This window comes from Tamandua tetradactyla, chromosome 20 (assembly GCF_023851605.1).
Source record: "Tamandua tetradactyla isolate mTamTet1 chromosome 20, mTamTet1.pri, whole genome shotgun sequence".
NCBI lineage: Eukaryota > Metazoa > Chordata > Mammalia > Pilosa > Myrmecophagidae > Tamandua > Tamandua tetradactyla.
The window spans coordinates 27,406,447-27,432,816 of NC_135346.1; the positions used below are offsets into that span (position 1 = coordinate 27,406,447).

The window sequence follows — 26,370 nt, forward strand, 5'->3', positions numbered from 1 at the left end:
ATAGGCAGGACCTGAGAGTGGACAACCGAGCTAAAGGAATCCAATTTCCTGTCTCCAAGGCTGGACTGGGCTATAAATACAATGCCCAGGGCAAAGGTAGGGGCTGAAGTCCTGTAACCCAAACACAGGAGGCCAGTGGGCTGGGAGGGCCATTAACGTTCAACGTTTTCTTTTTTTAATATTCCCTTGTTAAGAAAATGCAGATTCCCAGCCAACCACTTCTAGAGATTCCTGTTCAGTACATATCCACTAGAACCTGATGACTTCATTTTGATATGTCTCTGGAGATCATGGACACCTTTTTGAAACAAACTACCATAGGATACTTGGATTGCCTTTGTCTGATTCTGATAATCCTTTACCCAAAAAAGGCCAGTAAGATTGGACTTTATCTTAGTTTCACAGATGAGATTGGAATGGAAAGAAGATACCTGGGCATGGCTAATGACCGGAGCTTAGCTTATAAAAATAGTTTGCTATTCTTTATAAGGATCTTTGGTATTTTGTCACCTGTAATCAATTGCCCAACTTGAACTAAAACAGCATTATTCTTTTATTATTCGTATTAGTCAATGAAACTGGGCTTGAATTTTGCAAAGCAAATGGTGGCTCTTGGCTAAATATTCTTTAAAAAGATGAAGTGTGTGAGAACTGTATGTCCTGTATTTGTCAGCAGAGACCCAAGCTTAGTTGAATATCTTCACCCCATGACACTTGCAAAGTGCAGTAGTATTTCACTTAAGTTAACAAGTGACAATCTTTTACAATAGAAACTGCCAAAGAGCTACACTGCCAAAGAGCTATAAATAGAGTGGGGTTCTGTGAATGCCTGTTCCCTTTTTAGCTCTGATTAAATAGACAAGTACCGAGCTTCTCAGAAATGTACAAATTATAACTCCAATAATTCAACAGTTGAATAAGCCCAGAAAAACATGAGGAAAATAGCTAGTATTTGCACCCACTTCGGTTAGAACCTAAAGGAAATTGCAAAAATGATTTCCTCCAATACCAAATGCCATTACCAAATGTTTGCAAATCCTATTGCTTTCTGTTTCTATTTATAGTTTTAAAAACAGTCCTTACAAATTGCATCTATTTCAGTAATGTGACTAATCTGTGTAGTCTCATTTTAATTTAAAAATTTTTCCTGAACGATGTACTCCTTCAGTTTATTGGGTCCATGGGTAGGAGTGAGGGGAAGTCAAATGGGAATGCACTAATTTTTAAAGCATCTAAAGTAAACCAAGATGAAAAAAAACCAGGGATTCCTGCACTGACCTCCACTTCACCCCCACCTCCTCTCCTTTTCTGCAAAGGAAAATATGGGAACAAAGATGGAATAATTCCTCATTCCTGGCCAAGCACCTGCCCATCAACAATGCATCCTTTAAACCACATTGTATTAAACATTTATATAGCAATATAGTGTAGTGGTTAAAATCATGGGGTCCTAGTTTGGTGATCATAAGCAAGTTGTCAATTTCCTCATTGCAAACAGGCTAGTAGAAGTATTCATCTCGAAAGGAATATTAAGAATACTGGATGGGAAAATGCACATGAAATCACCAGCACAGTGTCTGGCACACAATAAATGCCCTACCGTCGTTAGTGATTGCCATTTTTAGCTATGCATGTGCTCAACTGGGTACAAACATGCATGCACACAGGCTATCCCTAGTTTTTGCCACTTTGCATTTCCCTATTCCCCTCAGCCCAGTTACTGCCTAATAAGCATCTCGGCTTCATCTCTTCCACTTAGCCAACCATCATAGGGTTTTATTTACTGCTGACTTGAACAATGGTACAGGAGTAGACGATAAGACCCATGCAAGGATGGCTTTGCAATGCTCCGATATCTGCGGAGGATTTCAGGAATGCAGGGGCATTACTTCTCCATAAGTCGGTGAATGAAAACAAACCAACAAACAAAGAACATTCTCACGATGGGTCCACATGCACTGACGAGGTGGGCGCACTACAGGGATCTGCTCCCATATTTCCGAGTCACACACAGCTATCCTACAACCACATCATCATAAAGGATGGAGTCAGCTGAACCTGAAATTCCTCACCTGGCCTCACTAGGTACAATGCAATGTTATTAACAGATGGGCTTAGGTTATTACATGATAGGATACCACTTTTGGGGAGAATGCCCACTCTGGTAGCTGCAAGAGGAAAAACATTTTCTCTGAATTTCCATTTCTGGGTGCCTGTCATGTGCCATACACTATGCCACATGATTTGGGGGAAACAGAGGCAAATAAGATTCTTGGACTCAAGGTAATGATAACAAGCACAAAACATACTGTTTCTCCAACAAATGCCTAGCAGTGGACCTGGACCACTACAGATGCTTAGAAGCACTTTGCCAAATGAACGAACAAATGCACAACCTGAGCAGTCCCATCTACAAGCCCAGGGTAGAAAATGAAGCCAGTCACACCAAATTCAGGAGGCTCTGTTTCTGGCTCTGATTGCCGAAAGGCTTTCTTTGTTTTGCAACCTCTAAGCCTGACCTGAAGCACAAGCTTTTACTTAGACTATCGATTTCTGGTGAGTCCCATCCTCTTGTGATCACTGCTATTAATTAAGGTCCACTCTGGCCTTTTGAGCATAGAGACAGCAACTTGATGAAGCACCACTGGAAATGAGAAGCATCAGCTTAAATCACCAGCCCATATCCCCATCCTACAGGAGCTCCATCTTTTAGGGTAGAAGTGAGGAATCAGCTAAATTCTTCTGAAAATTTGGGAGTTAACCCTTTGTTAGCTCTTGTCATCCCTGCCTTCCTCTCATAGCATGAAAGCTGCCCACCAAGGTCCATACATTATCAGGCCGTGTTTCTTTGCAATCAATACAATAAATTGCTCCCATGCAATCCTATCAGCTATTATTTGTAGTGTGAATACAATCATGCTTCAGCTTTCAAGACACTCAAAAATTGAGGATGTACCATCTGTGGATTCTTGTCATCACATAAAGCAAATAATTGTTTGTTTGTTTTTTAATTCATGCCACTATTGCTAATTTTTTCATTTCCACAAGCTATCCCACTAACCACCTCTGGGTATTTACACAGTTTATTTAATTATGCAGAGGGTTTGTGTGTACTGAGCATTGTACAGTAGTGCTGTGTATATTGAGCTAGCAATCCTGGTTTCTAAAACCAGCTCTCTTGCTTTGTTTCTTTTTCTCTATCTTTAGCAGGAGGAAAATAATACTGTTTTTCTGGCCTCTGGAGGGATTAATGTTTCCAAAGAGCTGTAAAACTGAAAGATGCTGCATCCATGCTGAATATGATATAACAAGATATATTTGTAACCTCATGCTTAAAGAAACCTATCTACAGGGCATATCCGGCTACCAGTAGCTAAGCACATTACTGTCGCCAAATGGTATTTATTGACCACGCAGTAACTGTCTTGTGAGCTCCAAATTAATGGGAGACTCCAGAAAGCATAATTTTAAAACATTATCCCCCTCTTTGTTATCTGTATTGGTTTGTTTCAGAGCCTGACGTTTTAATTGGGACCAAGAACTCCAATGCACAACCGTAATTTTCCTTTTGAAAGCTTAGAAAGCTGCCGCTAAAGACGTCTGGCTTAGATGCTGGAGTTCAGAGGTTGGCAGGGTGCTGTGCAGCCACAAGTGCCAGTAAATGCCATGAATGTGGAAGAAAACTGGGGCTCAGCTCAGGTGCAGGCTGGGAAAGGACAAACAAGCCATTAATCTTCTCTCTCAGTTACCCTTCCCGCAACTACTCTATCCCAGACAGGCATTTGTCTTATTTTTAGTCTCCTTCTCAGGAGCTTTCCATTTTTATCTCCCTGGCTCTTCAGGGGTTGGGTGAGCCTGTTTTTGATCCCCTAATTGGCTTTTCCCTTCCAATCCGTTTTGATTCCCCCAAAAGTAAATTGGCCCTTTCCTTGACTCTTTCTCCTGACTGTTTCTACTCTGTTGCCTCATTTTGCTTCTGTTTGTCATCTTCCAATAAGACTTATTCTCTTTACCCTAATATATTGCTGGAGAGATTTGTCAAGCCTCCTGTAACTGTGGCTCACCCTATCTTAACCTGCTGAAGCCTGCCCCATTTCCCCAGCAGCAATTTATTTCTCTTACCCACAGCTTCCACAGTCATTGGTCTGAATTCTCTCTAACACATTCTATAATGATTTGTACCCATGAGCTCCTTATTGGTAGGGATATGCCAAAGGATAAGCTTTCAGACACCATATGACACTCAGCAGAGCACTGAGTCTAGAGCAGGTGTTTGGGAAATATTTTTGGACAAATGAATGCTATAATTCAGATTTAATAGCTTTAAAAAGAAAGTGCCCCTGACATTAGAAGCAACATCTGACATAATTTAACCACGCACTGGTAGCAAAAACAAAATCAAAACCAAAAAACCAAAAAACTAACAATAGCAGTAACTAAATATTTACTCAGCACTTACAATGCCCAGGGACATGACTAGGATTATCTTTCTGAACTCTTTATCAATAACTTTACGAGATGGATACTATCCATTTTACAGATAAGGAATTACAGCTTTGAGGAGTTAGGTAAGTCTCTCTAGGGTACACAGCTAACAAATAGCAGATCTGGGATTCAGACACAGGTCTGTTTTACCCCAGAGTTTTCTCTCTTAGCCACTTTATTGCAATGCCCTCTTTTTCTTTTTGGGTCCATTAAGAAAGATCTATTCAGACTCAGTGAGAGTGACTTTGTGTAAGACTTTACAAAACCTTGTGTAAAGGCCAGGTGATGGACACACTGAAAACTGAGAAGTGACTTATCAATTTCCATAGGGAATGTCTGCTGATTCCCATTCCAGGGCGGATAGACCAAAGCCACGGCCCAGAAAAAAGTTTGTCAGCTCCTGAATTCTTAGGTAGAAATGCTTTTTTCATTAAACGATGAGGGAGACTTCATAGTTTTTACATGACATTTTGTCGCCTGGCAATGATCATATCAGTTAATTGCACTGGAATAATTTAAATATGAACACAGTAAAAATTTAAACTCTGAATGAGACACACACATACACACACAGAGGCAGGGGTGGGGCCAAGAAACAAATGAATGACTGGTTGGTGCGTTGAAAGTGGAGGTAGAAAGGTTAGTAAGGGGCCCTTTTACTTTCTGTTAAATGCCAGCACAGCAAGGGCCCAAGGTCAGTGTAAGAAGTGTGAAATCTCACAACGGACTATAGTTAACTGTATAATTATAAAAATGTTCTTTCATGAATCATAACAAATGTACCACACTTGAGGCAAGGTGTTAATGAAAGGGTGGGTTATGAGAACTCTGTATTTTATGCACGGTTTTTCTGTAAACCTACAACTCCTCTGAAAAAAAAAAAAAGAGTTAGGGTTTCTCAGCTTCTGGCTGTCTGATGCTCTGTGTGCTGCACACCTGAGTAATGCCTGGCTGCAGTCACTCAGCCCTGCTGCAGATGGCACAGTGCCTACCTAGCCTGGGACAACACATGCCCACTTTCTAGTCTTAGGTGAAAAGTGCTGAAACCCAAAACAACAGTGAAGAACAAAAGGGATTCATCAAGAGTGGGAATCAAGCATGAATCACAGATAGAGGAGATTATCATCAAAAGCTTTTTAAAAATCTGCCAAGGCTATATAGCTCTCTGCTAATGGCTGTGACTGTAATTTCTGCATATTTTAACAGATGTTCTGTTTATAAAACTGTAAACGGATTTAGGGGTTATGAATAAAGCCAGGAGGCCCTGGAGATGTTTCTTTGTATGATCAAGTGACCACAGGCCATTTGTTTTACAACAAAGATGCTCAATGATCCATAGTCCATGATTTATACCAGTCCATGTACACTAATGGCTGATGTCTCCATGGTACTTCTCATTAGCATCTGAAGGGGATTGGAGGAAAACAGATTATGGGAATAGCTCCCCATTGCTTGACATGATCGTTCATCAGTGGGTGTGGAATCTATATACAGGAGAACTGAGATAATCATAAGCTGAAATTTGAATTATTATAACAATTAAGACATCCAATTCAATGGTGAAAAAAAAATATGTCTCTTTAGAACACTAGCTATATGCATCCTGGTAAGCTGGGAATGAGAGGATGTTTTACATCTTCCAAATGAAAGGCAAATCACATTAAATTTCCAATCATAACAAAATCATAATAAATATTGTTGACTTTTATTGAGCATCTACTATGCAGCAGGCATTCTGCTTAGTGATTTATATAAATTGTCTGACCTCACCCTCACAACTATATATTCTAAGGATTTTTGTGGACTGAAGGAAAGGAATCCAGTTTGGGGGCATCCTCAGCTTCTACGTACATTGTTTCTTCTTACCACCCTTTGATTTCTCTACCTGTATGCTCTCTATCTTTATCAGATGTTTTTCCCTGCTTACTCATATTCACTGCTGCCTCATTACCTTAAAGCCCCTACTTGAACTCATGGTTACGCAGTATCTTAAACCCTCAATGCTAATTGCCCCATCCTGGTGGTATTGTCTAGCTTAAATTATCAAAAGAGGGAATCTGACTGGCTCAGCTAGCTTTTTTTTTTTCCTGGCACTAGGCTGTCATAGATCACAAGCCACTCTATTATCAATTGGCTGTCTTTCTGTCAGTCTTTGCCCTACCATCCAATCAGCTGCAGCTGGATGGGGTGGGGCTGACACAAAGAACAGAGTAGGGCCACTGGATAACCCCTTTGAGCAGAGTCTAGAGAGAGAAATTCCCTCAGAGGGGAAAGTTCCCTTCAGTAAGTCTAATTCAGCCCAAGGATAGTAGGGAAGGACACAGACTGGAGGCAGGCCACCCACGGAGTCCTCTTACTAGGTGTAGGACGTGGGCAGTTATAAGCCTGAGCTTTATTCACTCATCCATAAAATGGGAATATTATAATTATCTATATCATAATGAGAATGAAATGCATGTACAAGAACTTGGCACAGTCCCTGGAACAGAATTTACACTTAATAAATGCTAGCTATTATCATAATATTACTCACAAATTTTATTAATAATAAAATATAATTGTGATCACAATTCCCATGCAGATGAACTCAGATCCAAAGATTAGTTAGCTTGTGAATGGCCCCACTTAAGCAGGCTGGGATGAGAGAACAGAGCAGCTGCATGTGTCTGTCATTCAAATCAGCATGGCAATTCTGTTCTTTTGGTGCACAGACAGAATCTGGGTCCTCAACTGTTCTCAAGTGTGAGATTCTTTGTGTCTAACAGAGATGCCAGGGGTGGTCCCAGACCCTCCAAATGCCCAACTGTTCCTGGGACATTAGGATAACATGTAGCTCTGAGGAACTCAACAAAAACTTGACATTCTGGTCCTGAATGTCATGCCCCATTTTCTCCCATCTAGAGTCCTACCTCCCAAAGCTGCTTTCACCTAATTTCTCTTAAAACGCATCAGACCCTTCTCTCTGAAATGTCTGGGTCAATACCCAACATCTGGCATTACTACCCCCAAATTTGTTGGATAATTAAATTCTACCCAATAATTCAACACAGGGTGGCAAATGGATACCTGAGGGTACTGCTTGACTCTAGAAGTTTCATTTGAGTGCAAATTAACACTATTTGCGTTTATTTGTGAGCACAAAAATTTCAATAAATGCTTCCGAAACATCAGCTCATTCCATCTGTTGCCAAAGTTCACATTAAGGACCAAATACAAGGAAGGATAATGAGTTATGTGAAAATAAACTTGTGCTTGGGATTTCAATATCCCCAAGGTGGTGCAAATAGGCACATTTAACTTGCTCTGAAAAATCCCAAGCCCTGGGACCTGAACATATGGTCCAAGTTATTTAGCCAGATAAGATATGGGATTTCCTACAAGTAGGCTTTTGTCAGCAGGTTGGCTAACAGTTCTCTCTTAGCTTGCACTCACCAAATCATAGTGAGTGGTATGCCAAGAATATACCAAGGTCTCTCTACCAAGGGCACACTTACAAAAAAAAGAGACCAGAATTTCATGTTATGCTCCACAGCCCAGCAGCCAAAACCAGTTATGCAAGTGCTTTGAACCCAAAGGACTTCTGCAGAATTGGAAGGAGTCCAGCCTGGCTAAAGGAATTAAGCTTCAGATAAATTTTACTCCTGTTTCTACTATCAACATTAATAAGACGATCAAGGAGCTGAAACCAGAGCCGTAAGGAATATTCACATCATAGAAGGAAGGACCGAAGGGAAGAGAAGGAGTGAATTTAGCTATGTTGTTCCCTTCCTATGACCCAAATCCTACATCTTTCTCAGAAAAAGTGTTTACCCCCCAGAGTACATGCCTAATGCTGTCAATACCTCTAAATGCTTTACAGCTATTGTTACTATTTAGCTTGAATTAGAGCACTTTTAAGTGTTTATTAGGAGACCAAATCCCCAGGCAATTTGTGATGCAAAATTTTCCTACAAAATTTGTGTATTTGTCATCCTGTATAAAACCCACCATTAGAACTACGCAAACCCAAGCAAATGCCTTGTGTGGGTGAATGTTCTTGCATAGTACTGGATATTATCAGCCACATTTGTTAAGTTTAGTACAATCTAGACACTTTTAAAGATAAAGGTCATTAATATTTCAGCACATCATTAAATTTAAATTTAGAACTGAGAACTGTTATAAGTGGGAATCTAACCAGTTTTAATTAGACATTTAATAAAAAGTCTCTATGTGAAGCGAAATACTCAATGGATATTAGGAGAAAAAGAACCCCAATGAAAAATGTTATAGTCTTGCTAAGTCATGTGACTTAATTTGAGTCATCATTAGATCTAGTAAATTAAGTTGCTCCAAACCCTATGACAGGGGGCGGGCCATGGTGGCTCAGTGGCAGAATTCTCGCCTGCCATACCGAAGACCCGGTTTGATTCCTGGCTCCTGCCCATGTGAAAAAAAAAAATACAAAAAAACTCCTATGACATATGGAACGCCTGAAAACACAGGAAAGCTTAATCCATCCAGTTTGCAGTAATGGCAAAAGATGGAAAGGAGTATGACCTCCAGAGTTAGGCACCACTGGGTTTAAGCCTGCCTCCTATAACTGATGTGATCTTTGGCAAGTTATTTTGCCTTCCTAGGCCTCAGATTTTCCATCTGCCAAGTGGGGGACAAAGAATAGGACCTACGTCATACAATTGTTGTATTAAGATTAAATCCGGTGATAATGATAGTTAACATTTACTGGGCGATTTCTATGTGCCAGGCATTGCTATAGGCAGTAGGTGATGATGCACTATTTAATTCTCCCAATAATCCAATGAATTAGGTACTTTTATCTCCATTTTAAGTTTAGAGAAGATAAGTAACTTGCTCTTGGTGTCACTAAGCATTTGAAGACCTGGGATTGGAACCCAAGTCGATCTATGTACAAAGTTTATCGCCCCGCTGCCTGCCTTCTCCCCCTCCACCCCCACTCCTGACCTGTTGCCTTTTTAATTGACTGTCTTCTCTGTTACACTGTAAACACTGTGAGAGCCAGAGTTCTGACTTGTCACTCAGTAAATATTTGTCAAATGAATGACGGAATCTTCTAATATTGTTTAGAATGATAAAATCAGGCTCTCTTTAGAAGAAATGAGAAGTCCCTTTGAAAGGTGAACTGGAGGTGGAACAGAAATTGCAGACTTTCTGAAATTACTTATGTACTAGACACAAATATCTTTACTTGGAGCGAAAGCTGGCTTTGCATCTGGAAGTGAAGAAAAGCACTCTAACACTTATTTGAGGAGGGCGCAACTTTCACAGGCTACAAGAGTTGCTTAGGTCTTCAGAATAAAGCTGCTGGGTCTCAAGATGGTGGCATAAAGACAGCCATTCTCCTCGCTCAAGCTGTGGGGTCAGATTTTATGTGCTGGGAAGTGATTAACTTTATTGCAGGAGAAGGATTTAATTGCAGAGAGTGATTAGCCAACTGCTTAGATCAATAGAACTCAGGTCAAACTGTGCTTAGAAATATCCGTGGCTCTTATTACATGGAGAGCTGAAGACTGAGAAATCATTTGGGGACTCCGAGTCATTCGAGCATGAAGTCATCTGCAAACCTTTCCCAAGACTGCAGAGACACTTTTTTCTTTACCCAGCAATGAGGGCATGCTGACTCAAGGAACATTTGCCCCCTACTCTTGGAAGTGGAGAAAGCTGGTAAAACAGCTGGGATCTTTGAATGCTTGTTTTTAAAAGTGGGGAAAGAATTCTGCCTGGTCTAGCTCTTCATTCTCTAATAGCAATGAAAATCAATGGCTTTGAAAATGGAAAGCAAAAAGATTATTCTCATTTAACCCCAAAGATATTCAGGAAGAAGATAAAAGAGTGAAAGCATCTAATGTACTTCAGTTTTTGTGCAAACCAAAGCCTTCCTCTTCAACCAGTTCTGTGTTGGTATTAGTCTTTGGAAGGAATTCATTGATAGCAACAGAACATAGAAAGTTATGCCTGGAATTTAAATGGTGCCTTATGAGAAAAACGGATTTGTTTGAAAACGTTATTCTACTTAAATGATACCTTCCTGGCTCTCAAGGCACCTCAAAAAACTGAGAGACTAGGCATAGGGGGCATGCTCAAGAGGCAGGCTGTATCTGCCAGCTCACCCAAGCTGGGACCCCAAAATATACTGCAATCTGTGACCCAGATCTGATAGGAAGAGGACACAAAACCATTTCATTATTGTGCTGGTTTGAAGCTATTATGCACCTCAGAAAAGCCATGCTATTTAAACCTTAATCAAATCTTGTGGGGCAAACCTATTGTTTGGGTGGCACCTTTTGGTTAATGGAAATTTGACTCGGCCCATTCGAGGTGGGCCTTAATTAGTTTCCTGAAGTCCTTAAAGGAGCTGACACATACAGCAGATGTCTAGACATCTGGAGATCCTTGAAATCTCCAAAGAAGATTTGGAGATTCTCAGAAGCTCAAAGAGGAGGCCACTGGAACCAGGATCTTGAAAGCAACAAAACCTGGGAACAAAGGGCCAGCAGATGATGCCACGTGGCTTCCCATGTGACAGAGAAACCCTGGACATTTTTATGGCCTTAGAACTGTAAACTTGTAACTTAATAAACCCCCCTTATAAAAGCCAACTCTATTTCCAGTATATCGTATTCCAGCAGCTTTAGCAAACTGAAACAATTATCATCTAGTTCACTGACTAAAATCTTAAATTACTGGCATCTCTCTCTTAGAATCTAAACCATACGAGAGAAGAGACCTAGACAACAGTCTAACTTTACCCACGGCCGCTAAAGCAGATAAAGAGGTAACATCTAGTAAAAGGTCACATCTTTCAGAATTCTCTGGGAGGTTTGCAGGTGGCATTTCACTCTTCTCGACAATACATTTGTGAAATTAGTTGGTTGATAATATGAACTGATTATGCCACTAAACAGATGGGGAAAGTAGGGGAGTAATCACATGTAACACACATGCACACATTTGTCCAAGGTCACCCCGAGTCAGTCTGAATTAGTGGTAGGACTGAGATTTGTAACTTTCAATCTCTCTGAGTGAGTCGTTTTAACTCTGAGGTTCATGCCTACAGAGGAAACTTTCTTCTCTGACAGTTTGGTGCTTCATTTCCAACTTTCCCACGTGGAGTTGCCATTAATTTTAGGTTCTCTAGGACTAAAACATTATTACTCCAGGACACAGCTTGTGCACAGGCTTTAGGCATGCTGCTACTGCTTAACTTGTATTGATTACTCTGGAATCCTGTGCTTATGACATACAAAAGAGAAAGAAAAGATACTTGACTCTCTTTTTTTGGTGTCTGGTATCCTAAATGCAGACTATCCTCTAAGTGCCTCTGAAGACTAGTGATAATGTTGTCAACTATCATCAGAGCCAGTCGGGGGCCTCTACAACATGAGAACTGGAATGACAGAGGTGCTGGGGTGTAATGGAGGAGATCCTGGGTTAAAAGTCAGTACACAGACCTAAAAGAATTGAAAGCAGGGACCCAAACAGATATTTGTACACCAAAGCTCATAGCAGTATTACTCACGATAGTCTAAAGGTAGAAACAACCCAAATGTTCATCAACCATGAATGGATAAACAAAATGTGGTTTCTACGTACAATGGAATATTATTTAGTCATAAACAGAAGTTCTGATCCATGATACAACATGGATGAACCTTAAAAACATTGTGTTAAGGGAAATAAGTCAGATACAAAAGAACAGATATTTGTGATTCCTCTTATATGAAATTTCTACAATAGGCACTTCATAGAGACAAAAGTAGCTAAGAGATAATAAAGTCTCTATTTCTGAGGGGAAATGGGAATTATTGATTAACGGGTATAGAAATTCTGTTTGGTGTGATGGAAAAAGGGCTGGTGGTGATAGTTACAAGACTATTGGGAATATAATTAATGCCAATGAATTATATACTTAAAAATAGTTAAAATGGCAAATCTTATGTTATATATATATATTTTTACCACAATAACATTTAAAAAGCAAAAAAAAGAAGAGTCAGCACATTTGAATTTTAGCTCCAGGTTGACCAGTAGTCATTAACTAGAATAGTATGGGTTAATGGTCTAATCTCTATCCTTTGTTATTCTGGGCTAACAAATGGAAAATGTAATTTTTGTAATTCAAAATTCCATTTTTGTAAATGCCTAGAACCATAGCCGCTTCGCAAACTGCTGAGTGTCTTCTAATGCAAAAGACTTCACCCGCCTGGGGAAGTGAAAAGATGTACAGAACACTGGAGAGAGCAGTAGGTGGGGCTTGGCATGACTTCTAATTGTCCCATGACCGTAGGCCAGTCATTACCCTTCTGGGTACCCATTTCCCTACCTGAAAAATAAGGGTAAATTGGTTTTAGGGCCTAAACTCTATAGCTCTGCAATCTTACTACTCTTAAACGTGGACTCCAGACTAGCAGCCTTAGCCACATCTGGGAACTTGGTAGAAATGCAGAATATCTCAGCCCCTTCCTCAGACCCACTGAATCAGAACCTGCATTTTATTAAGATCCTCAGGTGATGTGCTTGAAGATCAAAGCTAAAGAATCACTGGTCTTCAAGATCCCTTCCAGGTTTTTCATTCTATAATTCTACCATAAATGGTACAATGCATCGTACTTTCACAGATCATCTATCTCATGAGACACTGGCAGAACTTAACTATTCATGGCTGAGGAGAGGTGGTAGTATTTTGTTGTTTTAGGTGTATCTTATCAAGTGAGTCTAACAGTTCTAGAAAAGAAAAAACTTCTCTTTGTACTCCCCCTCCCCCTCCCCCCACTGCCTTCTCTCTGATCACAAAGCTTATCAACACCACTATCCAGATATTGGTTTATATATACAAGAGGATGGCACATTATGTTAAAAGATTTTAATAAACCTAACTTGCTAAGATATAAATTGTACCAGGCATGGTATTAAGTGGGTTTTATATATTACCACATTTAATACTTAAAATGGCCCTGGGAAGCAGGTTTTATTTTAACCCTCATTTTGCAGGTGAAAAATGTGAATCTAGTAGAAATCAAGTCACATGCCCAAGATGCACAGCTACGCCTTGGCAGAACTGGGATTTGAACCCAGATCTGTCTCCCACCAGACTGGGCTTTACCATCACATGATGCCCTCCCTGGCCATTTGGTTGAAACTCCTGAGGCGCCTTCTCCTGGGTGTTTCCACTCACTCTTATATATCATTCTCGCTTCTCTTCCCCTGTCATAAGGTATTTCAGAGTTGTGCTGCCACCGTGGAAACTGGTAGTGACAGGTGGTTATTCAAATTTAAATGACAAAAAATTAAATAAAATAAAAAATCCAGTCCCTCATTTGAATCACAACATCTCAAGCGCTCAATAGTTATATGTGGCTAGTAGTTACCAGGTTAGGCAGTGTAGATACAGAAAATGTCCATCAACACAGAAAGTTCTGTCACATAGCAATGCTTTAGATAATCAAATTGCTGAAAGTCTCACTTCATCTTCGGCCTTGTTCTGTATTTCACTACTTCTCCATATTGAAAGCCCTACTCTTAGAAGCACACACTTCCTCAGCTGAGGATCTGAGGCCATCTGGTGAGGAGGAACTGAGAGACCCTGCATCCAACAAGACGAGAGTCTTAAAATTTGATTCTGATTTCAAGATCAAAGACTGCATTCACAGAGGAGAAATCAGAGCTTTGGTGTGCATTGCCAAACCTGCCAGCCTTGGCCTTCATGATTCACCAGGATAACTACTCATTTCTGTCAAGGGGGAATAAGTCCAGCCGAGCAGAATTTTATTTCTTCCCTGAAATGAAACAGAATGGACTGGCCAAGGTATCTCCAGGGACGTGTGCTACGGGGCCTTAAATTACCCAGTAACACTTCCAGTCAATCCCACTTCCAGGTTGGAGTTTGCAATCAACATTTATCTCTATTGGACAGAACATCTGCAGGTTTCTAATACCAGTTTATTATTACCTTGTAAATATAAAATCCTCGAGGCAGGAATGCCAGCTGCTAACACAGAAATGTGTATGAGCCACCCACTTCTCCAGTAATAAACGCCCCTGGGTCCCTGGATCGCCAACAAAAGCATATCAAGGACTGGCCTAGATCTGGTGCATTGTGTGGATCAGTGTCAGGAGATTTGAGGGTAGGTCTTTCTAATGAATCCACTGACACAGCACGATTTTTCCCTTCTCTGTCAGGTGTAAAGTCTTCTACTTGATTGTGAGTCTTTCTACTTTGGAGGTTAAGGCAAATAATGGAGACAAAAAAATTCTTAACCAATGCTCAGAACTAGCCACAACTGACAAGTATTAATGAACACTGATAGCTATTATTTCTTGAGGGCCTAGGTTTCAATTTGCCACTAACGTAGCAAATATTTGTAAAGGACTGACTTTGTGCCAGATACAGTGGTATGAACTGCAGGGCCCCAAAGAATTCAAAGTCTTATAGGATCCCCAACCTGGTGAGGGGGCTAAACATGTTATCTAGTAGGAACAGAATAGATATACAGTGCTAAATTGTAATAAAGGCTAGAATGAGAAAACAAAATAAATTGCTGTGGTAGAAATTAAGAGAAGAGGCTTTATTTAGATTTGATGGTCCGAAAAATCCCTCTATGGCCTATTAGCTGAAACCTAAAGGATGTAAAGCAGCTTAGCCAGTGCAGCTGGAGTTTCCGGAGTTTTTGTGATCAAAGAACTGGAGACATAGGCAGGAGGTGAAGAGCGGCAGAACCTTGCAGGGTCTTTCGGGCCTAAGTAAGGAGTTCAGGCATTTTTCTAAGAAGAATGGGAAGTTCCTGGAGGGTTTGAAGCAAGGCAATGACATGTGCTTTATGTTTTTAGATCACTCTAGCTGTGGTATGAATAACAGCTTGAAGGTGAGGGGTGGGGTAGAGAGGAACCCAAGAGGATGGGGGGGTGGGTCTTGCGAGTAGCCCAGGTAGGGGGTGATGCTGGCTGAGACTTGCATTGCAGTAAGGCATACAGATAAATGGATGAACTTTCAAGATGTTTTCTGGGGGGAGCACAGAAAGGACTTGTAAGCTCACTGCTGTGTGGGGGTGAGGTGAAGGAAAAGCAGGAACCAAAGAGAATCCCAACACTCCAGGTTTGAGCAGTTGTATGGGTAGAGCTATCATGTGCCAGGACTGGGCCAGGTATTTCACATTTGCAAGACTGACAACCTTGCAGGAGCAGATATTATTATTAATAACTCCCTTTATAAATGGAGGATGCCAGTTTGAAAATATGTACCCCAGAGAAGCCATATTTTAATCTTGTGGAAACAGTAGTTTCTTTTAATCCTGATTTAATAATGTAGGTTGGAATCTGTTGATTAGATTTTCTCCATGGAGATGTGACACACCCAATTGTGGGTATTAACTTTTGACTACCCATTCCAGATGGGTCTTGATTGTATTATACTAGAGTTTTTTTAAGGGGAAACATTTTGGAAAAACGACTCAGCTTAGAGAAGGAACAAAAACCTCAGAGCTGACAGAAATTTTGGAGCAGAGCTGACACAGATGCCAATATTCAGAGAACAGAGACAGATGTTTGGAGATGCTTGGAGCCCAGCAGACATCGCCATGAGATGTTAAGCAAGCCAGAAACTGGAGGGAGCCAAGGGGAGCCAAGAGATGAAACTCAGACCCAGAGAACCAAAGTGGAATCCCCACAGGAACAAAGGCTGAAAGGAGGGAGCCCAGGAGCAAGGGACCAGCGGACCTTCCTAGCTGACAGAGTAGTTTCAGATGCATCGACCTTTCTTGAATTAAGGTATCTTTCCCTGGATGCCTTCGTTTGGACATTTCCATAAGTTTAGAACTATAAACTTATAACTTATTAAATTTCCTTTTTAAAAGCTGTTCCACTTCTGGTATACCACACACCAGCAGCTAGCAAACTAATGCATGGGGAAATGCAGAAAGACTGAGTAACTTGCCCAAAGTCACACAGCTTGCACATGGTAAAGCCAGGATTTGGCCCTTCTCTGCTTGTCTCCAAAGTTCCTGTATGCTCTCTCCTTTTACTTCACTCATCACCACCAGAATTTCTCAGTTGCTGGCAGCAAGTCTATATACAGCTTCTATCTCTGTATTGGTCCATATTAAGTGGTTTCCCTGGCTCATCCCTTTGCTCAAAGCATTCCTGCTGACCAGAAAACTCCGTCCTCCACCCCCACCCCCACCGCCTGGCTGACTCTTCTCTTTCTTTAGAACCTTTGACTTTGTTTCCACCTTCTGCCATTTGTTCCCTTAATGCCCAGCACATCAAACTTTATGGTAATTGCTTGTCTGATCATTCCAACTCCTTGCTAGGCTATGAGCTCTATGAATGCAAGGACTCTACCTGCATTGCCTGCTAAATCCTGGCACAGATCCTGACACACTGTTAAGTAATTATTCGATGAACATTTGCTAAATGAATTCCTAGCTTGCCTGTGAGGTTGAGATGGGGACTTGGCCAATTTACCCTAAGGGATCAAGAATGTAGATTAGTGCTTCCTCTGCATGCGGAAGGGAACTGGGACCCAGGAGCTCTGGATTAAGTTTGGGCTGTTCTTCCTAATTAGTTAGTTTGGTGATGTTTGGAAGGCCTCATTTCCACTCAGGGCTTTTGTTTCCTTTAAGCTTAAAACAGCAGTTAATCCTGGCACTCTCACCTCACAGAGAAGAAATTAAATCCAAGTTAACATAGGTGAAAGGACTTGAAGAGGTATTAAAACTATACATATAATGGTGTTTCCTTTGCTAGGGTACTGTAAAAGCATAATTCCCCTTTAGAATGGCTCAGAAATGAGGATTCTGGGCTCTGTACTCTTGCAGACCTGAGAAGTCTTAATTCTGAAACAGTTTAAACAAGGGCACATCATCCTCCCTGAGAGACTGAAGTTAAGAACACAAACAGTCACAGGACTGTTCTGAGGATTAAATAAACTCTAGTTCCAAGTGTACAGGAAGCACCTAATAAATCCTAGCCATTTTTTTTTAAAACCCTCTCTTTACAAACACACACACCCCACCTGTCAATTCAAGTTCTACACCAACTTGAGAGTTAAATTATTTGAAAATATATATTTAAAATGTCACTAAGGATAAATATGTCACACCCAACCTCACAAGTAGCTTCTTCGAACACTGTTTCCCATAAACTTTGTCCCCAAAGTACTGTCACTTCCAAAGTAAGATGATTTTCTTTGTAGAAGTCAAGTTGAAGCAACGCTTAAGAGGCAAGAATCATTGTGTAATACTGTTCAGCGGGAGACAAATCCAACAGCACTGGCAGCTGCCTGAGTCTTCAGTGAGCTGAAACGCACCATATGGGAAGACCTTTTTTTTTTTTTTTTTTAGCTTCTTAGCATCAATAAAGCACTTCCTTTAAAAAACTCCATCTCCTAATTCAAAATCGAAACCTCCCATCTTCCACCGCTCTGCTCTACTGGCACTCCGGTTATTGGAAAACCTGCCACTGAAACATGTTTGGCTCCCAAATAGCCAAATAATCAAAAGATGTGGGGACCAACTTAAAGGGCAGTAAGGAAAATTGGTGGGACAAAAGGAACCTTGACCAGCAGGCAAAAGGAATAGGTCCAAAAATAAATGGGGAAGGGAGGGCAGGAGGCAAGAGTCTTGGCAAGATGATAGGAGATGAGACAGGGACTGAGTGGAAAGGAAAGAGGAAACAAGACACCACACTAACGAGAAAGCAGAAGGGAGAGTGAAACTGCAAAAGACTCTCCATGGAAGAGCATTAAGAAGGCAGGGAGGGGGTTGCGGTGGTAAAGCACAGCCTCGGAACCCGTAGATCAGTGACTGAACCCCGATTCCTGCATGTGCTAAGTGGGCCCTCCTAGGAAAGGTACACCTCTCTGAACCTCAGTTTCTTCATCCACAAAATGGGAGTGCCAGACTACAATGATGATTAAATGAGTTTATCCAGAGAGCAGTGGCTGGCACAAAGTATGCACTCAATAAATGCTTAAAAATAGATTTTGGGTAGCAGAATGGGTGTAAATCCCCCACAATCCCCTCCCCTATCCCAACTCCAAATAAATACTGAAAGAAAGGGAAACAGCTTTTTAAAAATTTACATTCTTCAGTCCCTTTATTCTTTTTTGTTTTTTTTTGGTTAATGTTAATTTTTTCATTTATCAGTTCATTCAAATGCTGCTCGCTTCCTTCGTAGCTCTTCTAAGTGGAATCCAAGGAAGACTGGTTGTTAGGATAGGAATGGGATCCACAGAAGTCACTCACACTCCGTCCCCTGCAGAACCAGCCATCCTCTGCAGAACCAACCTTCTCCGCAGCTCCCTAACAGACCTGTGAGCTGGCTCTGCCTGCCCCAGGTTGCGGGTGGGGAACCCAGGGCCTCCAGGAAAGTCCCTTCTTTTTCTGAAGAATTTGGCTAAAGAATTCCCTGTTTTAGCAAGCCAAAGCACATCTCCTTGTTACCGCCAGCCCCCCCAATTGGGCCTTCTGGAGTTAGAGTACCTACATTCCGCCTTCCAGGGTTTAGTCATTTAATAGCCCCCTACCCCATGGCATGCTTCCTGAGGGCAGAGATGCTATCTGTCAGGTTCATTGCTAACTCTAACACCTTGCATAATACCCAGCCTACAGTAGGAACTCAATAAGTATCTGAAGGAATGACTATATCCACAGAATCAAAGGATTTACACAGAGAGGCACTGCTAAGGGTGGTAAATGCAAATTCATTCTGAAGCCCAGGCAGTGTGGCTTTGGCTAATTGAAGACTGAATGTCCTGCCTAAAGGCATTTAAATTCAAATAGTTTCAGTAGAGTCCATTAGCTGAACAAACCCATTTATTGGTGGTTTGTAGCTTGTCTGGCATTTCGTTTTAATCTTGTCTCCTTTCCGCCATTAGAATTTGAATCTCAATTACATCCTTTACAAATGCCAACTCACCCTCAGAATATCCCCAAGGATAGGGGAAGTAATACTGTACCTCCAAAACTCTTATTTCAAAATTCATTTTCTTGAGCTAAAAGCTGCTTCCTTGTGATTTTTACTCAGCTGGTCCTAGCTGTGCCCTTTGAGGCTGGCAAACAAATTGAGTTCTTATTCTATTTTATTTTCCTGCAAATATTTGTAGATAATTACCACCTCTCCCTCCCCTGTTAAATCTTCTCCAGATTAAAGTTCTTTCAGCTATTATTGATGTTAAGATTATAAATCTCTCACCATCCTCACTAGTCCACTGTCAAAATCCCTCTCCAAAGTACCACACAAGTGTGTATAGTATTGTTAGTAGTAAAAATTTTTGGAAAAGAGCCAGATATACAATAGGAAGATGGTATAACAAACTTTGACGCCTTCTATGGTGGACAGCTTAGATGCCTATTGCGATACATGCTAAAGAGCATACAAAAAAGTACAAAATATTAAATGAAGAAAGCACATTACAAAACAATGCATTCAGCATGATCCCAATTTTATTTAAAACTATTTAAAAAACAATTTGAAGAAAATAGGAACTTGGAAGGAAAACTTTAATTGTCCAAGACTTATTTTCATAATCAGACAAACAGTTTTCAAAGAAACCAGACATTTTAGACTGTAGAGCCTTTAACACAGAAGTGTCTGAGACAGTCCCTCCCTTGATTCAGGCCAGGGTTTCTTAATCAGAGGCTCACATAAGGGAAACATTTTCAAAATCCACCTGCTCATTGGCTTATTGGTTCCTAACTGCTGCCACCATCGCCTCAGCCACCACAACACCTAGATTCTACTACACAACACTGAGAATATAATACAGTCAGACTGGGTGGGGCTGGGAAATATTCAGGAAGATTCTCGTTAGATACTAGATTTCAGTTACTGCTGCTGAACATCATATCCCGTTTCCTGGCAGCTGCATCGTTCTTTTGACTCTCTGTGAGTTAACTGAGACCTTCCTGCCTTGTTCTCATGAGCTGCTCTTCAAGGCTGTGCCCCTGGCTGCATGCAAGCCAGTGGATCTGTGAGACCCCAGGGAAGATACTGGCATTGATCCCCACTCAGTCCATGTTCTTAGATCAGGCCCATCAATCTAGACTGCCAAGACCTTTCTGTTCTGACTCCTGATCCCAGCTGCAAGTCTTCCTAAGACTCAATCAGAATAGCATTTAAAGCACTTGTCATGCAAACCTCCCCTTTTCCAAGGTAGACATTTCCAATACCATCAAGCAGAGCACCCAAGATATTTTTTTCTTCCCCATCCAACCTGGACACCCTCTAATGCAGGTGGCTCATGAAGGAACAAAATTCCAGGTGAAGCCAGGGCACCACTGAGGATAGAGGAGCCACATTTCATGCCTTTTTTTTCCATAAAACACCATCTAAATTGGTCCAATTCACAAGCATGAGAGGTGGAGAAAGCTATAACACTCCTCCTCCTTCAGCAACTTGACTGGATGGTTTCTGTGAGGCCTGCTGGGTGGAATGGAATAGAAGAATGGCTCCCAAATGCTGATCTGTCTTAGCATCATCTGGGGAACTTCTTGAAAGTACAGCTTCCTCATATTCTTACAAAGGAGAAGCTAAGCCTACTGATAATTAGGCCTAAGAGTCAACCCCAGAGAACTCCTTTTGTTGCTCAGATGTGGCCTCTCTCAGCCAACTTGGCAGATGAACTCACTGCCCTTCCCCCTACATGGGACATGACTCCCAGGGGTGTAAATCTCCCTGGCAGGGTGGGACATGGCTCCCGGGGATGAGCCAGACTTTGCATCATGGGAATCGAAAGCCTTCTTGACCAAAAGGGGGAAGAGAGAAATGAGACAAATTAAAGTCTCAGCGGCTAAGAGATTTCAAACAGAGTCAAGAGGTTATCCTGGAGGTTATTCTTATGCATTATATAGATATCCCTTTTAGTTGATGGTGCATTTGAGTGGCTAGAGGGAAGTACCTGAAACTTGAATCCAGTAGCCTTGATTCTTGAAGATGATTGTATAACTAAGGAGTGTTTACAATGTGACTCTGTGACTGTGAAAACCCTGGGTCTGATGCTCCTTTTATCCTGGGTATGGACAGATGAATAATAAAAAATAATAAGGATAACAAATAAATAAATAATAGGGGAAGATAAAGGGTAAATACTGAGTAGATTGAAATACTGAGGGTCACTGAGAGGAAGAGGTAAGGGGTATAGGATGTATGAGTGCTTTTTTTTTCTTTTTATTTCTTTTTCTGGAGTGATGCAAATGTTATAGAAAGTGACTACGGTGAAGAATACACAACTATGTGATGCTATTGTGAGCCATCGATTGAATAATACGGTTGGACTGTATGTGTGTGGATATTTCTCAATAAAAAATATTTTAAAAATAAGACAGCAGAGCAGTATCTTTAGAGTACTATAGGAAAACAAGTGACAATCTAGAATTCTATGTCCAGCAAAAATTTCTTTCAAACATGGAGGTAAAATAAAGACTTTTTCTGCAGTGCAAAAGCTGAAAGAATTCACCACCAGTAAACCTGCTCTTCAGAAATGTTAAAGGAAACTTTTTTCTTGTAAAGGAAAAATAGTTCTAACCCAAAGAAGTGAAGAGCACTGTAAGTAATTAGATAAATAAATATATGACTCCTTCCTAAAAACAATTAACAATGCAGTGTAGATTTATAATATGTAAAAGTAAAATGCATTGCAACAATAGCATAAAGTTCAGAGAGAAAAATGGAAGTAATTACTATGATGTTCTTAAAATATATGTGAAGTGGAATAACATCTGATGGTAGACTATTATAACAAAGATGTACAGCTCAAACTTTAAAGCAATAAATAAAATGACAAAAGAAAAAAAAACACAGCTTTCCAGGACGTAGTCCCAGTTGATTATTAAACAGTAGGGGTGGGGTGGAACTCAGGACTCTGTCTTTTTAACATCTTCTAGGCTATGCTAATGCTTAGCAACGTTTGGGCCCAAACACCTGCTGCCAGGGGCTAGGTGTTCGGTTGCCATGCATCCTGCCATACCTGATTTCTCATCTTTCAATCACAGCCACTGCCCAGCTGAAAAACTGCCCGAACTTCCCATTGTTAAAATCCAGCAGCATTCTTTAGCCTGGTCTTTGCAGCTTCTCACAGACTGAACCTCATTTACTTTCCTTCTCAGAACTCCCTTCTCACATCAAAATTCAAGCTCACTGTTTTTTTTTTTTTCATTCATCCCATATTTTCTCTGTATCTCCATTCTCACTGATCTCTTTCCCTGCAAATCCTCCTTGGGATTTCATTCCCTATATTGATCTATTTTTTTCTGCATCCTTCAAGGCTCATGTAAAATGCTGCATCGTATCTGAAACCTTTCCTTATCACTGCCCACCTCTTGCCTCCTAATAAACCAGAAGTGATCCTCTTTTCCTCTGAAATCTCCACTCCATTTTTATACTTGATGGCACTTGTCAGATTCTATCATGTATTGTAACTTATTGAATATCTTATGTCTTTGACTATATTATGAGCTGATTCATGAATGTATGTTGAATGAATGAATGAGTGCACAGATAAGAATACAAAAGAAAAAAGGAGGATTTGGGGAAAGAATGTGGAAGAAGAATTAGCAGGTACCTACCTGTACCCTATTGCCCTAAGAAAATACAAAAAACACATGAATCCACCGGCAGTTGGCCCATTGGTGTGCGCAGACACTGGCTGGTTTGGTGGGTTCTTAGCAGCATATTTGACTCTGAAGGGACTGCTAGAAAGGCAGATTTCTCATCACCTGAATCTAAATAAGACTATTACCTGGAGGACAGGTGAGACCCTGAAAGGCTGCAAGGTTCCCAAACCAACTGACAGGAGTTGTGTACATGTCCCTTTAGGTGGCTCTGCCATAATCAGATCCAACCATTGCCCAGTCTAAAACTGGTACAAAGGCCGTTCCTAGGTTTTAGGCTGCAGTCCAAACCTGGCCTAAAGGCCCTGCATGATCTGGCTCCTGACTTTCTCCTGGGTCTCTACTGATGCCTCCCTCCCACTTGCTCACTCTGTTCTCGTCCCACTCACCCCCTTTTCTCCAAAGTGATGGGTCTCTTTCTACCTCTTGGCCTTGGTTATACTGTTCCCTCTGCCTGGCATGGCTGCCCACACCTCATGTTTTAGGTTAAAGGTCACTTCTTCGGGGAGGCCCTTCCTAATCCCACAAGGTTGTGTCAGGTTATCCCAGCACAGTGTATAATAACTACGAAATAAGGCAGTCATCACTCCTGATGTTTGCATATTCCTTTTGTGATTATTTTTTCAAAGTTTATCTTCCCCACTAAACTGTAAACTCCGTGTGGTCAGGGAGCAAAGTTATCTTGTTACTTGCTATATCATTAGCACCTACACTGTTAGGCATATAAGACATTCGAACAATATGTGTTGAAAGAATTAATGAACTGAATTCCAAGGGCATTCATTTGCGCCACAAAATATAAGGTGGAGAAAAATCATGGGTATATTTTCAATATCTCCAACTCAGTCTTTACTCTACTTGCTTGATGGGCATTTTCTCCTCATCCTCATTCCATAGTGAGACCCCTGAGATTTATAAACCACCAAATTTTTCTTGAAAATGGATAAGAGAGCACCCTCAATATCAGCCCACTGATCCAAGAGAACACACATATTTTGAGCACCTACTATGGGTAGACACTATTCCATGCACCTTAGGTTAATTTCTTCAGCGACCCTTTGAAGTTGTTTTATGATTTCTTTTTTAAAGATAAGAAATCTGATACTCAGAGAGACTCTATGCCCTATTGTCCAAGACTATAGAGCAAGTAATAGCTGGGGTTTGACACCGCTTAACAGGTATTCTTTGGAAAGAGTGCTGGGTTAGAAATCAAGAGATGTGAGTTTAATATACCTTCTGCTACTAATTCCTTGGATGCCCTTGGACTAGCTGTTTATTTCCTGAGTTTTTGACTTCCTGTACATAGGGATAACATCTGAAGATGAATTGAGACTAGGCCTTCAAAAGTTTCTGAACAAGAATAAAGTACAGCATGCTGTAAGGAGTTATTATCCTGCCTCATTTCCCCTACCCTTAAAAACCAACAGATGGCCTTCTCTTCATCTGAAAATCAAACACTCCTACCGAGGTCAGCTATGCCTACAAATCAGCATAGGCTTTCTTCTCCCACACAAAATCGCCAGCTGGAAATCAGCTCTAATTCTTTCTCTTGCTAAGGCCTTGCACTGAATAATATATTCTTGAAACGAACTATTTTGGGGCCAAGAAATCTGTAAATCTGAGCTGATTCATCACTTTCATCATCAGTCTACTGCTCTCATGCCTCTGCCTTGTCAGATAGAGATGTTTTATCTTTAATTGTTTAGAAAGATGTTTAATTGTTTGTAGAGTCCAACAATTTTTCAGTGGGTTACATGAAGAGTTCCTCTTCCGTCATGATAAGATTCTTTGCAAAAGATTAAAAACTTAAGGATAGGCGAAGAATCTCAAGAAATAAATCTGAAGGAAATAAAACACCGGGGAAGGGTACAATCACAGCATGGTGGACATGAAATGAATGGCCTGTGACACCTGTCTCTGAATACAGAGATTCCAAAAGTGTCAACTCTTGATTATCCCAACTAATAGAAGGAGAGGGAGGCCATGATGATAATAATAAGTCCAGAAAACAGATTACTTAAAAACCAACCCTAGCTAACGTTGGAAAATTTATAGCTTTCTTCCACAAGTTTTACCTTTTTAGTTATTTTTTTTCTGGATAAATATGTATTAAAATGAACTCGCTTTTTCTGAAGAAAAAATGTAGGTAACATCCTTAAAATCACGGTGGGTAAAATAGAGCATACAGTCAAAAAATAAAACCAATTGCCATGGATGCTGATTGTGGATAACTGAGGATTGGCCAATGCTTTCTCAGGGGCAGACAACATTTCTTCAAAAAACCTATGTTCAGTGGGATTTTGCAATGCTCCATAAGAGAGCAATGTGATCACAAATCATTTCCGCCGCATGGAAATGTTGTTTGGGGGACCTTTGCTTTCCATTACTCTTCTAGGCTATCTTGAGTTCCAGAGCCATATTTTCAAATCCACTCCCCTACCCCAGCAAATCCAGGTAGATGTTAGGCAGCTCACACTCAGTGAGTCCCAAATTCAGCTCCTCCTTCTCCTTTCCCCAAATTTGTCTCTGTTTTTACTTTCCTCAACTAAGTTCCTAAGACTCTATCCAACTTATCGCCTAATGAGTGACCCAGGGTTCACTCTGTTTATCTCCCTTAGGTGAACCACTGACTCAGATACAAGCCTTATTGATTTTATCTCTACATCATCCCTCTGATAAATCTCCTGATATTACACTGCCTGAATTCTGGCCCACACCATCTCTCTCCTGGATAAATGCACTAGTCTCTTCCCAGACCTCCCTCCTTCTGTCATTCTACCCTCTTGACAGTGGCACCTTCCAGCACAGCCTGCTTTCTTACTCTTAGAGCCTGCCATTCTTACTCTGTACTACAGCACACACATACAACCTCCCCAGACAAGAACAAAAATTCACAAACACAAATACACATACAAACACACACACCACAGGCATGGTTGCACACATCCTCGAGTCATACCAACCTGCCTGTCATTTCCCTGTTCCATGCTCCTCTTCCCCATTTTTAGATATCTACATAGGATTTTTCTCTCCTGAGCTTCATTTCTTCCCTGTTACACCACTCATTCACATCCTTTGAAGCTCTTTCTTTTCTTCCAGATTCCACCTCAGAAGACCCCTCCTCTATGACACCAGCTGAACTTGTCCCTCCCTCCTCCAGGCTGTCAGAGCACTTTGCACATGCACATCCCGAGGTACCAAGAAGGTCTTTGGCATTGTCATCCTTTCTGGGCCTTGGAGTTCAAAACGGCAGAAGTCAACA

General features: G+C 40.9%; 1 protein-coding gene and 1 pseudogene across 1 annotated transcript in view; both read right to left on the bottom strand.

Annotated features, from left to right (window-relative positions):
• The window catches only part of LOC143663945 (enoyl-CoA hydratase, mitochondrial pseudogene), a 34,104-nt pseudogene extending 17,468 nt beyond the window's left edge, over positions 1–16,636 (bottom strand).
• Positions 1–26,370, bottom strand: part of PPP2R2B (protein phosphatase 2 regulatory subunit Bbeta) — a 275,813-nt gene that overhangs the window by 190,533 nt on the left and 58,910 nt on the right. The gene's annotated exons all lie outside the window — the stretch shown is intronic.